The 12661-nt window shown below is 41.1% G+C and overlaps 1 protein-coding gene across 1 annotated transcript in view; it reads left to right on the forward strand.

Moving 5' to 3' along the window:
- The first annotated feature begins 10452 nt into the window (after window positions 1–10452).
- The window catches only part of FRMD6 (FERM domain containing 6), a 232166-nt gene continuing 229957 nt past the window's right edge, over window positions 10453–12661 (forward strand). The window contains exons 1-2 of the mRNA XM_038544706.1: window positions 10453–10509; window positions 10786–10865. The gene's annotated coding sequence lies outside the window, so the exon portion shown is untranslated. The remainder of the gene's footprint in view (window positions 10510–10785; window positions 10866–12661) is intronic.

A 12661-nucleotide genomic window follows, 5' to 3' on the forward strand; every position in this document is an offset into this window, starting at 1 on the left:
TGGAACTGGAGGGTATTATGCTGAGTGAAGTAAGTCAATCGGAGAAGGACAAACATTATATGGTCTCATTCATTTGGGGAATATAAAAAATGGTGAAATGAAAGGGGAAAGGAGAAAAAATGAGTGGGAAATATCAGGGAGGGAGACAGAACATGAGAGACTCCTAATTCTGGGAAACGAACTAGGGTTGGCGGAAGGGGAGGTGGGCAGGGGGTGGGGGTGACTGGGTGACGGGCACTGAGGGAGGCACTTGATGGGATGAGCACTGGGTGTTATTCTATATGTTGACAAATTGAACACCAATAAAAAATAAATTTATAAAGAAATATAACTGTATTCCCACTGGGTAGAAAATTAAGACTTAGGAAGCAACCATCGGCTTAAAAACCAGGACTGTAATGATCTATTTTGTGTATGTGTATCTTCCATTAGTACGTACGGTGCTTGAAGGTAAGATTGTATTGTGTTTACATCTATCAATTGAGATGTTTGGTGTCCTACCTGGGCCCTAGGTGCAAATTCTGGCACTGCCACTCTAGTTGTATGCCCCTGAGTGAGTTACTGAAACTCTCTATGCTTTAGCTTCCTTATGAGTAAAATGGAATAATAATAGTATCTACCTCACAGTAATATTGTGAGGCTTATGAGAGGTAACATATGCTAAGTGCTTAGAACAGTGCCTGGTGAGTGTGAGATATTATCTGGGAGGAGTTGTGGTGGTGGCGGTGGGTTATGGTGTACTGGTGAGGATAGTAGTTCACTTTACCCTAGTGATGCAAACATTGTAACTCATTGTCAACTCATTGTTGAAAGTGTGGCTGTAAAAGACAATTCCTGTGAAACCACATATGATACTAGAAAACATTAAATATTGGGGGGATAGATATCAGAGGGTACCTATTAAGGTCAATATCTTAAGTTTCAGAGAGTGTTTCCTTGATATGTCATTCATGCAGTGAGCATTTATTTTTTTTAAGATTTTATTTATTTATTCATGAGAGACACATAGATAAAGAGAGAGTCAGAGACACAGGCAGAGGGAGCAGGCTTCATGCAGGGAGCCTGATATGGGACTCGATCCTGGGACTCCAGGATCACGCCCCAGGCAGGTGCTAAACTGCTAACCACCCAGGGATCCCCTGCAGTGAGCATTTAATGAAAACCATGCAGATTGCATGTCATATAGCACTTGATAGGTAAGAATGAAAATACTAGATACCCACTCTTTGCAAGAGTAGAAGGTATAAAGGATACCAACACTTCACAAGTTAATATCATTTAAATTCCAACTTAGAGCTCCTTTAGATCATGTTTTCCCTAATTATACAAGTTGCCTTTTATTATAGCTCTTACACTGCAGACAAGCTATATCCTAGATTCTGAAAAGTGGTCTGATTACAATAAGCATGTACAGTCAAAGGAGAACTCTCAGTCACTTGACTGAAAACTGGAAAGCATTAGAGTATTTTCTGGCATGGGGGCTCCTCCAAATGCTTTCTGGAATGGGCCATTAAGCCAATAAATCAGTAACAAAGATTAGGGCATATTCAGAACTGGCCCTTTTGTTTTTCCAGGAACTGGCCCTAATTTGTATTATGTTTAATTTGTTTGCTTCAGGTTATGCTTTATAATTGTATTTTCCCTTGGGTGTACCTAAAGGCAGGCATTTCAGGTGGTCAGGTATGGTGATCGGAACCTCAGCTTATGTCATTTATCAAAGGAGTTGGAAGTTTCAGGGATTGGAGAATGGAGCTCATTTCAGTATAGAAAAGAAAAACATGTCTAGCAAAAGATAACAATCTGAACTCGATTAGTGCTTTTCATGACATAAAAGAGATGCTGCCTCCAATAGAATTATCTGGCTTTACCCACCTTCTTTAGGCTCAAATCCAGATGTTCCTTAGAGCCATTTGCTGACCACCTGAAATGTTGACTGGGGCTTATGTCATGGCTCATGGGCAGGATGCAGCCCTTTTTTCTGGAGCCAGCCCCAGCACATGGTGTCATGGAGACTGCAGAAGTGCACATCCACATTTGACTATGGGCCATGTACTCCCTCCTGGGCCAATGAAGAGGCTCCTCACTTCATATTTCTAGAACAAAACTTGAAGTGCAGCAGAGCGATCTGAAAGATTTGTGTAGGTGTTCCCAGGCCCTGTCTTTACAAGCTAATCAGAATTAGGTCTTTTTCTCCCTCTGTCTCCGCTCATTGAAAATCACTGGGAATGGTTAACTTTAGAAATGCCACAAAATTCTTACAAAGTGGGAGAATCTGTCTGAAGAACAGAAACAGGCATAGTAAAACTATATCTGGTGACCAGGGAGATACGGTTGAGGGAGGAACTTCAAAGAGACATTTTGTATCTGTCTGGTTGGTTTTTAATGAATCTAGTGATTCTGGTTAAAAAAGTTTTTTTGAAAGTAAATATATTTAGGTTAGTTATACACTGGAAGACTATTATTACTACCAATAACTGTTTAGTTTTATAAATATTTCTCTTTTAAGCCATTGTCTTCAGGGATTTTTGATCACAAGTTTTATTGATTCTTTGAGTAAATACTTATTGCATGTTTTTAATTTGTTAGACACTGTTCTGAACACAGGCGATGTAGGAATGAATATGACAGTGAGGCTCCTTCCTCACGTGGTACTTAACAGCCTTACTAAGGGGGATAGACAATACACAAGCAAAGGGCAAAGCCAGAAGCCAACTACTTAGAAAGAGCGTGTGCTATTTTCCTTATGCCATGTTGTCTTAACGTTTGAGTATCTAGCACAGTACCTCAGATGTAGGAGACATCCAATAAATCTTTGTTAAATATATGGAAAGAGTAAACATTTCCATCAAAAAATTCTACCTTTATTTTTAGCACTGAATCCCAAAATGATTGCCTAGGATAAGAGGTAAATAAATACAACAGCATTAGCTCTGCTTTAATGAGGATCTGAGTACTTTTAGGAGCTATCTAGGAAAACTCAGGACTTGTGTTTCAGTTAGAACCTATGTCAAGTTTCAGTCATGGGAAACAATCCACTTGGCTTTCTTTAGCAGAAGGAAATGTAATACAGGGAATTGAACATATTCAAAATTCTTGGAAGATTAAACCTGACCTCCTACAGATTGTGAATAAAGTATGAGGAGTCAGGGTGCCTAAGTTATCTGATAAATGTGTGGAGAATGACATCAGCAAGATGGTGAACTATGTGGCTCCTGACTTCAGTCCCCCTTGGCTATCTGTAGACAGGACGCCTTTGTGAAAATCCCAACATTGCTGGAGAGACTGGAAGAGGGCTTGTTAGGCTGGGACTCCGGGATGACTCCCAGAATAAATTACTAATCCTCCTGCCAGGAGGAGCCCCTCTGCCTCCTTCTGCTACAGTCAGAAACAGGGTGTGAATTAGGAGTTCACTGGTTAAACTGTTGACTTCAAGAACATATTCCCCTAGCTTCAGTGAAACAGGAAAGCACCACTGCCATCAGAACAGCCATGCAGCAGTTACACATCTGGAGACTGGACACTGAAACATGGCTGCAGAAAAGTTTCCACCCCCACAATCCTATTTTCAAAAGCAATAGTAGAAGCAGCCGAGAAAACAGTCCCTCCATCACAGCCGTTTCCTAAATCTACTACACGTGCATCTAATTGGGAAGATTGATTTGCAAACCAAACTCTGGCTTCAGGGAGCCTGGAGAAAGTAGTTCTTAATCATCTAACCTCTGTACAACAGAAAGGAAGTAGAATGGAGGATGGGTGCCAGTTTCTTATATCCACATAGTCTTTTTTAAAAAGGATTTTATTTATTTATTCATGAGAGAGGCAGAGAAATAGGCAGAGGGAGAAGCAGGCTCCATGCAGGAGCCTGATGTGGGACTCGACCCCAGGACTCCAGGATCACACCCTGAGTAGAAGGCAGACACTCAACTGCTGAGCCACCTAGGTGTCCCTATATCCACATAGTCTTATGCCCTTTTTACCCAAATGCAGTGTTCACCACTTGGCAAAGCAATTTGGAAACTTAGAAATGCAGGCAATGAAGTAGTTTTTGGTTGACATTAGTCAGATACACTTATTCTCTGATCAAGGAGGGATTGTGTTAGCAGCTTCTTGTGTAAGAAGGTTCTTGGGCCTGTGTTTGTCCCATGATGCTTCTGTCCTCAAAGAGAAAGAACTGTGGGTTAGATTATTCCCTGGGAGGAAGTCCTTTGAAGAATCCAGTGGAACCAAGCTTGTGAGCAGCAGTGAATGATAGGCTTTTAAGAAGCCTGAGACTGTGGGACTTAGGGAGCCTCTTACCAGCCACCAACTTCAAGAAGATGAAGGATGCCTCCAGGGCCTTTTCTCTGCATCGCAGCTCTCTCATGTGAAAAGTTTATTTGCAGAATTGACTTGACATGAGATTTAGATTAGCCAATGCAGATATGAAGGTTATACCTTATTTTTCGGAAAATTGAGCTGAGAAACTTGAGAGCATTCCATGCTATTTGAGGACACAATCCTTTTCCTTCCTTGAGTTCTTATAGAGAGATTCTGGCTTGACTTTGGATTTACATGTGGATGTTTATTAATTTGATTCTCAGTCAACAGGTGTGTATTTCATGTAGGTACTAATCACCAATCTAGGGTTCTCATTTTTATTTATTTATTTATTTTTTTAGTTCTCATGTTTCTTGAGTAAGGATGAGTGCTAGAAGGTCTCTAAGCCAAAGATTCCTCATCTGTAATGTGGCATTAAAGATAGTCACATCACAGGGCACCATGGTGGCTCAGTTGGTTGGGTGTCTGATTCTTGATTTTGGCTCAGGTCATGATGTCAGGGTTGTGAGATCCAGCGCCACATTGGGCTAAATGCTGGGCTTGGTGTCTGCTTAAGATTCTCTGTCTCTCTCCCACGGCCCCTCCCTCCCTTTCTCTCTCCCTCTTAAAAAAAATAGTCATATCATAAGGAAGTTGGAAGATTGCATGAAAACACCTATGAAAGCACTTAGTATATTTCCTGATGTGTGTTTAGCACTCAGTAAATGAAAGCTTTGATCCCTTACCTAGACGATTCTTCTCCTGATGAATAGTATGGTGACCAGATCTGTGGGGGCCACCAAATACCTTGCCTCAGTCTATGCCTGTGCTTTTCTGCCCATTTCTTTTGAAAAATCAAGGCACTTTAACAAAAGTATTAGCGATGATTAATGGCCATACCAGGGGAGGAGATTAAATCACTTTAGTATAATTTGTTTCAGAAGGCAGGAAAGACTTCCATATGAAATGGTTAAAATAAAGAAACAAGATATTTACAGGAATACTTTTAGTTGTATAGGAAATTTACTTGTGGAGGAGAACCCCTTTGTGACAATAGCTGATATCTTTTTTTCTTGCTTGCTTGCTTTAGTCTAAGATAATTCTCTAGAGACAGCATGGTAGAGGCTACATGGCCCCATGGAAAATCCTCAGAGTAAGGCTAAGAAAATTTGGTTTCTATAGCTGTTTCCAACATTTACTAGCTATATAACCTTAACACAATTACTTAATGTCTATAAACTTAGGTTTCTTCATCTGTAAGATGGAAATAATAATAATTTGCCAATTTCCCAGAATTCTATTGAATGTTAGTGGCACCTAATGTCCCTCCTCTCTAGAACTACCCTCCTGTGAGACCCTATCTTAGCCTATTACCCCAAGAAAATTTCTCCTTCTTGAGACCTGACTGAACCTATATGTTCCAGTCCCATAGGGCCTTGCTATGAAGCAAGTGAATCATAAAATGTATGTGAACTTGGCTTAATATGGTATCCTTCCCAATGAAACAGATCAAAACCTACCCCCAAAAAACTGAATAATAGTGTAATTTCAGGAAAATTTGAGTCAAAGGGGTTTTGGGGGCTTCAGTGGTTTTCTAGGACTGCCATAACAAAGTGCCACAAACTGAGTGGCTCAAAACAACAGAAATTTAGCCTCTCAAAGATCTGGAGGCTTAGAAACCTGCAATCTGGGTGCTGGCAGGGTCATGTTCTTTCTGAAGGCTTTAGGGAAGATCCTTCCTTGCCTCTTCCTAGCTTCTGGTAGCTCCTAGCAATTTTGCATTCCTTTGCTGGTAGCCACGTTGCTCCAGTCTATGTAGGTGTCTTCATATGGGTTTCTTCTCTGGGTCTCTGTGTGTCCTCTCTTCTTAAAAGGACAGCACTCATGGGATTTAGGGTTTACTCTTATCTATCTTAACTGTATCTGTGAGACCCTATTTCCAAATAAAGTCACATTCTGAGGTCCTGAGTAAACATTAATTTTGGGGAGACACCATTCACCCCACTACAGGGAACCTTGAAATGTGTGCTAATGGGGTGATGTGTGCTTTCTTGGTAAGATAAACTCTAGATCGGGTATGTGCTTCTTTGAGGAGCAGTGCTGCCTTATCAACTCTCCTGTTCTCACCCCTTCACTCAAACCTGTTCAAAATTTTTTGTCTCTGTTGGCTCCCTACTCTAACCAGAAACCTGGGTTTCCCCTTGGACTCATTCCTTGCCCTCATTGTTACCTCTTCCCCCCGCCACGCCATTCCAACCAGTCTTCAAGGGCTGTGCATTCTTTCTCGAAAGACACAGTTGAATCTCTCCCCATATCTTAGCCATTCTTAGCCAGCGCCAGCTCCTGCACAGCATCTTAGACACTGTATGACCCTCAGAGCTAAGCCCCCTAGTCTTGTTCTCATCTCCACATTGCCTCCTTTAGAATGGCAAATCAGGTTACTCACATCCCTGATGATAGTCCTCCAGTACTGCTTATGATCTCTCAGCTGCTTTTCATATCACTCCCTCTCTTAGGTCCTCACTTGTGTGCTTCACTCCAGTCACACTAAACACCTTGCTCTTGCTTACCTCCCAAGCTCATCTTGCTCTTCCTCACCTCCACTGTGTGGCACAATGCGCTATGTCAAGCTTGCCTGGCTTGCATCTGTTTATCCATGCACACTCCTCTCCAGCCCCATTTTCTCTTTTAAAGCCACCCCTGATGATTCTCAAGCAGGGTTAGGCATACCCTTCTTCTGTATACATTTGATACTTCTCATCTGTATGCACAGTTGGCTTAACCCATGGATTTTCTGGTCTCTCACTCTAGATTTCTTCATGGCTTGTACCTTTCTTCTCCATATTCCAGGTATCTATACCCCAGACACCAAACACAATACTAGCCAAATAGTAGGTGGGTATATGAAATGCTTGTCAAGTGAGTAAAATGAGGTCTTCCTGACAGAGTTTAAAAATAATAACCGGCCAAATCAGGGCCACTCTGTGGCTCATTCATATGCATCTTTGGCTCTTTGTAATTTCTAGTTTTGACATTAGAATATTCAACATTCATTCTCCAGGATCCACTGTGGTCATGCCATCTTTTTGTTTAGTGGTAGCTGCATACATGGCTATAGAAGCATAAGCAGTGCTCAGCTGAAAACTGTTTACATATGTAATATCTTCATATTTTATTTATATGGCTATATTTTCCTAACTAAGGGAAAAATACCCAATAAGTTAACTTTCCTGAGGGGAAATATCTGAGCCTAGAGCGTTTTAACAATGGGACACATCTGGAAAGCACCCCTAGCCAAGGGGTTGCTGATAAGTATATCAGTGTGCTTCTCAGGAATTGCCTCAAAGCTCCAGATCTGATTTTTATTGCACTGCCCCCTTGAATTTCCAAGCATATCTGCAAGCTGGATCACTTTCTTTCTGGGAGTCTGAATGGATGCAGAAAGAAGGTACTGACCACGAAGCATTAGCAGTATGTACTATGGTATTCTGGTGCGGAATTGCTACATGCTTTTGATGCATTGGAGCCTTCATTCACCGACTCTACAGCATTTGTGAAGTCCTCACTGTTTATCTAGCCCTGAATCTGGCACTGTAAATATAGGGGAAAGAAAGAAGACTAGAAGAGCTTGCAACAGAACCAGATTGTCTTCCTGTACCTTCAGTGATACTTGCACAATGCTAGTCACTTTCCTGGTCATTCCAGAGCTTTGCTTATCTGTAGATGTAAACACAGTCTGGAAATAGTGATCTGGTGGTCGGGATGCTAATCCTCATGTTGAAGATGCCAGTGATTCCCTTTTTTGTCATTCAATATATATAGCCATATAAGCCCTAAATCTCTGACCTTGCAGCCCTTGAAAAGAATGATATAATGCTACATGGATGGCATGGAAAGATGTGCCAGATGTAGAATTAAGGGAAAAACAGCATATGTAAATGTAATACAAAACCATTTTGTTTTGCAGTACTGGTGAAATGTTGTTCAGAGACCAGCAGCATCAGCATTACCCAGGAACTTGACAGAAATACAGTTCTCACAGCCTTTGCCGTGCAGAAGCTTTTTATCTTGATGAAGTCCCTATTGCTTTTGTTTCCCTTGACTTTCTAGCCTCACGTTTTGCCTAGCGGATCACAAACTCTGGATGTGTGGCTGGCAATATGACCTCCAGGTGGTCATGCTATTGTGAACCTTGTTGCTATAAACATTGTGGTACATCTGCCCCTTTGAATCACTATTTTTGTTTCCTTTGGATCAATACCTAGTAGTACAATTGCTAGGTCATAGGATAGTTCTATTTTTAACTTTTTGAGGAACTTCCATACTGTTTTCCAGAGTGGCCGCATCAGTTTGCATTCCCATCAACAGTGTAAGAAGGGACCCCTTTCCCCGCGTCTTCACCAAAAATCGGTTTTTTATGTGGTTAATTTTAGCCCTACTGACAGTGTGAGTTGGTATCTCATTGTGGTTTTGATTTGTATTTCCCTGATGAAAAGTGATGTGGAGAATTTTTTCATGTGCTTGTTGGCCATGTGTAAGTCTTCTTTGGAGAAATGTCTGTTCATGTCTTCTGCCCACTTCTTGACTGGATTGTTTGTTTTTTGGGTGTTGAGTTTGATAAGTTCTTTGTATATCTTGGATACTAGCCCTTTATCTGATGTGTCATTTGCAAATATCTTCTCCCATTCTGTAGATTGTCTTTCAGTTTTGTTGACCATTTCCTCTGCTGTGCAGAAACTTTTTATCTTGATGAAGTCCCAATAGTTCATTATTGCTTTTGTTTCCCTTGCCTTTCTAGACGTGTCTTGCAAGAAGGGTCTGCAGCTGAGTTCAAAAAGGCTGCTGCCTGTGTTCTCCTCTAGGATTTTGATGGATTCTTGTCTCATTTAGATCTTTCATCCATTTTGAGTTTGCCTTTGTGTGTGGTGTAAGAGAATGGTCCCAGTTTCATTCTTCTGCATGTGGCTGTCCCAATTTTCCCAACACTATTTATTGAAGAGACTGTCTTTTTTCCATTGGATATTCTTTCCTGCTTTGTTGAAGGCGAGCTGACCATAAAGTTGAGGGTCCATTTTTGGGTTCTTTATTCTGTTCCAGGGATCTGTGTGTTTGTTTTGTGTCAGTAGCATACATGATGATTATAGCTTTGTAATACTGTTTTAAATCTGGAATTGTGATGCCTCCAGCTTTGGTTATTTTTTTCAATATTACTTTGGTTAATCAGGGTTTTTTCTGGTTCTGTGGAAACTTTAGAATTGTTCATTCCAGCTCTGTGAAAAATGCTGGTGTTATTTTGATAGGGATTATACTGAATGTGTAGAGATTGCTTTGGGTAGTATAGATATTTTAACAATATTTGTTCTTCTGAGCCATGAATATGTACCCACTTCTAAAGAAGTCTGGGGGTGATGTAACATCCAAACCAGCTGAGAGAAAGGGGTGATTCCCCAAAGAAGAATGGAAGTGTTGATACAAGAACAAGGTAAATTAGATGTGAAAGTGACAGGTAGTGTTCTATTATTGTGCAGCGCTTCCAACCCAATCTTCTCATTGACTTCTTTGGAAACCAGGCTAAGTGATTTGTCCAAGGGCACAATAATAAATAGCAGAGCCAAGATTTTCTAATTTCTGCCCTTCTGCTCTGTCCTCTCTACTGTGTTACCTCCACCTTCTTGAAAACCAAGAATGAATAAAACATTAAGCTTCTATAATACTTGATTATCACTGAAATGCCTTCTTAAACATGCTGCATTTCACGATATTAAACTTAAAGGAACTATAATTGCACATCTATCATCTTTGACGCTCCTACATTAACTGCCCAGAGTAAGAAAACCACATTCCTTCTGTGATAGTAATCCTTGCTACTCCTCTCCTCCTCTTTGGAGAAACAAGTTAAAGCTTGACAAAGTGTAGCTGCTGATCTACTTGGAAGAAGTTTGAGCCCTAACCAGGTGATCCCATGAATGAGGTGGATGCCCTATGGAGAGAGGGGCTCACACCAGCCTCTGATCTTCATTTGCGGCATATGTTATCCCAAGAACTTGATTAATAGTCTAGACTAGGTCCTCCCTTTGGGCGGGCTTGTTGCCCTACCAATTTTCCCAGGCACAGCGATATCCCTGTGGACAGGTACAGGCATGCATCACAAATCTGGAGGCTTGCCTAAAAAGTATGTCTGCTGTTTGTGAAGGGGCAATGTAGCAATTACCTGTGAGTAATGCAGTGGCAGATCTTCTATGAGAAATTAAAGCTGAAAAAGAGGGCTTTCCTCTCCTTGGATGGATATTGGGTGAACTAACTCCCAAGAGTTAGGGAACTCTTTCTTCTCCTTTCCCCAGATTCAGTCCCTTTCTCCCCAAAGATCCTTTCTTGGGCACCCCACTTTGGCATTCAACAAGCCATGAGAATAAGAAAGAATTGGCTAGAAGTAAACCGACTGCTAGCTCATAGCAATTGAAAGTTTTCTTTTGATGGTTCTGGTTCCAGGGAAGAGAGCTGAAGATTACATTCTAGAGCCTGCCCCCTTCGAAGAGCAGCAGCCTGGCTTCAGGTGGCTACAGCAGCAGGTAAGGAAAGACTGGTTGTTCTTACCTTTTGTTTTTCATAAAATGTAACTTTAAGGCAAATTTAATGTTAAATGTCAGTATATTAGACATAGTAGAATCACCAAAGGACTTAAATAATATGATTCCATCTGTAAACCACCCTTGACTAATGAGAGGATTGGTTCTGTTATTGGAGAACCTGTCTCATGATTTCTTTTGGGGGCAGGAGGTGCCTATATTATAGTCATTGCAGTTAATGCCAGGAAGAAACTCATGTCTTGATGAATTAGACACCATTTGTGTTCTCTGGATTTTCATTTGTAGTGTGCATGTTTATATATAATATATATATATGTATGTATGTATGTATTCTGTACTCTAGACACACAGTCACATTTGTTAAGAACATTCACAAAAACACAGATGAATATCTGATCAGAGGATAGATCCCCTTTGATACATTGCTTTATTCTAAGTTTTCCAAGCAATTGAAAATCAATTGACTTCTTGTAAGATAAGCAGCATGAGTTGTTTAGAAGGAAGTTATTAGGAGTCTGAGAAATATCAACTAGGTTGTCAGTTCCATTAGTACAGTTACTGTTTACCCTCTGGATGACAGAAAAAGACTTTTATGTGTGTTGGGGTCATGTACTTCTTTATAAGGAATATAACTTAGTAAAACTAGTCAAAAAACTATAAAGTGAATATGATGAGCTGTTACAGAGTTTGTCATAACCAGTTCCCAACTGTTATAAAATATGATGCATGTGTGATTAAAGGAAGTAATAAAGTGTATATGGAAAAGAACAAAATGGAGTTTTATGAGAATTTTTAGGTCTACTTTTTAAAAGCAAGCTGTTTGTGTGTCAGCAACCAGAGAATCAATTCTCAGAGAAAATATTTGTGAATTGTGTGATTACCTCAGCTTAAAAAATGACCAAATATTGCGGTTATCTCTTGTTTGCTGGGGGGAGTGGGGGATATAGAGAGAAGGGGGGAGATGAGGGAGGGGGTACGTTTCTCACGTGCTTGGTTACAGACTGGTTTATTTTAAAATGCAGCTCTGTAACCACTTATTCTGCAGACAGTCTGCACTCTCTGTATTCTGGGCACTGTGCTAGGTTCTGGACTATACATGCCACGCTCAATTTCTTCTTCAGTGACTTTTGCCTACCTCTCATTAGTGTCACCAACAAAAAGACAACCACAGAGTTTTAGTACAATTACTTTAACTGGACTCCTCGGGTGGCCTGGTTACCTGAACTGCATATATGCCGATCTGCTAGAAAAATATATATTGTCTTCCAGTTGGAAATGATACCCTGTTGAAAATAAACAGTACGTCCCAAGCTTCCTTAAAATCCAGCTATCTGAGGCCAAGAAATAATAGAGCACTACTGTTAGATTTGTATCCTGTTTGTGATTCCTGAGTTTTCTGGGTAAGTGAGGCTCTGATTGCTGACTGGAAGCTTGGTTTAGAGGCATGCAGGCTGTAAGGCAGGGGCAATGCCTTGTCTGCCAGGCTCTCTCCTCGAAACCCTGTGGGCTTGAGGAGTAAGGAGAAGGTGGGGAACTTGCTCCCTCGGGTGTCTCTCAGGGGACCTTCTTCACTTTGTATCAGCTGTGAACAGCCCCTGCACCCTCAGCAGATGTGATTGAAGCTCCTTGCATGCTAGCCTGGGACCCTGTCCTACTGCCAGGGGCTGGCTCCTCAGCTGGTTTGAGGCAAACCCAGAAGCGAGGTGGAGAGGTGTGAATGCTGCCTCATTATCAGCACATGCTCTTCTTTTTCACTTCTTCCCCGTGGCTGCATCTTA

The sequence above is a fragment of the Canis lupus genome, chromosome 8 (assembly GCF_011100685.1).
Source record: "Canis lupus familiaris isolate Mischka breed German Shepherd chromosome 8, alternate assembly UU_Cfam_GSD_1.0, whole genome shotgun sequence".
NCBI lineage: Eukaryota > Metazoa > Chordata > Mammalia > Carnivora > Canidae > Canis > Canis lupus.